Below are 2,538 nucleotides of genomic sequence, written 5' to 3'. Positions count from 1 at the left end.
GCATTTCTAGACCATTGAACAAAACATTTATGACAATAATTTAATTATATAGATATAAAATATAATTTTCCTCCTCTCTCATATTTTTTTTCCATTAGCATATTCCGTAATATTAAAGGTGAAGTTCACTTCCTGGATGAAAATTCTGTCATCATTTACTCACCCTCCACTTGTTCCAAACCTGTATGAGTTTCTTTCTTCTGTTGAACACAAAAGAAGATATTTTGAAAAATGTTGCTATCCGAACAGTTGATGGCACCACTGACTTCCATTTTTTTCCCTACTTTGGAAGTTTCTTTCTTTCTCCCTCAAACAGCTTTGTCGGTGTACAATGTGCCTCCTCCGTTCATTCCAGTGGATCCAACCACGCCCCCTGGATCTTGTGTTCTGCAGTGAGGACCATCTCGTTCATTTGGGCTACAGCCCACCGCACAAGCTCCCGGTCATGCTAATAAGAACGACTGGAGCCCCCTAGCGCTAGCGGCATAGTTCTGCTTCTCTGACAACTGAATGGATGTGCCTTCAACATTGTGATATTATTATTAACAATAATAATAACTATAAAAATAATATGTAGGCCTATGCAACTAATATTGTTGTAACGCTCTTTGATTCTGTAAATATATGAGATGAACACTGCTGCGTTAAGCAAATATTACAAAATATTACATTTGGGTATGTGAAGACCGCTTTGGGAAACAGACATGATATGGCATATTTATGTTAAAAATTAAGTAAATTGAGTAAAGTAGATCAGATAAATCATATTTTCTCAGAAAATATGCAACACATTCTCTATTACTGGTTGTAGGCATATCACAGCTCATTGACTGGTAGGCTATATTTCAAACCAGTGTTAGGTAAATATTCTGATTTAGATTTTGATATATTTGATATTGCATGCATAAAGTACAAAATATGAAGAAAAAAAAAAGCCTGGGAAAATTGTGTCTATGTTTTCATACACTTTTTCTGTCAGTGTTACACAACAATAAACACGTGCAGCCTTGCAGCCGCAGTGTAATCATAAATGTGACCCTGGAGCACAAAACCAGTTTTAAGTCGCTTGGGTATATTTGTAACAATAGCCAAAAATACATTGTATGGGTCAAAATTATAGATTTTTCTTTTATGCCAAAAATCATTAGGATATTAAGTAAAGATCATGTTCCATGAAGATATTTTGTAAATTTCCTACTGTAAATATATTAAACTTAATTTTTGATTAGTAATATGCATTGCTAAGAACTTAATTTGGACAACTTTAAAGTCGATTTTCTCAGTATTTAGATTTTTTTGCACCCTCAGATACCAGATTTTAAAATAGTTGTATCTCAGCCAAATATTGTCCTACCCTAACAAAACATACATCAACGGAAAGCCTATTTATTCAGCTTTCAGATGATGTATAAATCTCAATTTGGAAAAATTGACCCTTATGACTGGTTTTGTGGTCCAGGGTCACAAATAGCCTTATCAACAACATTTGCCAATGTAATGACGGTGTACCACTATACAGTACTCCATAATAACAACCTAATTCATGACTGTCATTCCAATTTATGATCATTTACACTTACAAGATGTAGAGGCAAATAAATAAATAAATGAATAAAACCATTATAGGCTAATAAAGTGAAACAAAAACAGTTTCAAGGCAGGGATGATGGAAGTATTAGAATGTGTTATTTTAACAGAAACAACCAAAACATTTTAATTTTATCATGCACATTTTAGTAGACACAATGAACAAAGTAAGTTTTGAAAAAATGGAATTGGTATTGTAAGTTCGGGACCATTTCAAATAATCACAGGAAACAATACAACTGGGTTGCCATACACAGAAATGTGGATAAAATTATACATTTAAAATGTAGGATCAGTCATTAACATTAAACATCTGTAGACTACGGCAATACTGAGGGTTTTACCAGAACTGAAGGTTTTCCTCACTTGGCATGTGTCTGGCTCTTGCACCGTCTGCTGGTTGGGAGATGCTAATACATCAATACTGGCAGCTCCACAGAATAAATTAGGGTCACATTTTTTATCACATCCATACTTACAAGTCGGACTTGTAACCCGAAGGTTGCGGGTTCGAGTCTCTGGTCCGGCAGGAATTGTCGGTGGGGCGAGTGAATAACCAGCGCTCTCTTCCACCCTCAATACCACGACTGAGGTGAGACCCTTGAGCAAGACACCGAACCCCTAACTGCTCCCCGGGCGCCGCAGCAATACCCCCCAATAGTATGGCTGCCCACTGCTCCGGGTGTGTGTTCACTGTGTGTGTTCACTACTGTGTGTGTGCACTTGGATGTGTTAAATGTAGAGCGCAAATTCCGAGTATGGGTCACCATACTTGGCCACACTTCACTGTACTTTATTTATTTATTTATTTAGTCATTTAGCAGACGTTTTTATCCAAAGCGACTTACAAATGAGGACAAGTAATAAGGAAAAGTAACTAAAAGCTAAAACTCTATAAATACTATATATATACACATTTAAGAAAATAAAAGAAATTAAATAAAAATGACA

This window comes from Sinocyclocheilus anshuiensis, unplaced genomic scaffold (genome assembly GCF_001515605.1).
Source record: "Sinocyclocheilus anshuiensis isolate Anshui unplaced genomic scaffold, SAMN03320099.WGS_v1.1 scaffold947, whole genome shotgun sequence".
Classification (NCBI taxonomy): domain Eukaryota; kingdom Metazoa; phylum Chordata; class Actinopteri; order Cypriniformes; family Cyprinidae; genus Sinocyclocheilus; species Sinocyclocheilus anshuiensis.
This window is presented reverse-complemented; position numbering follows the sequence as displayed.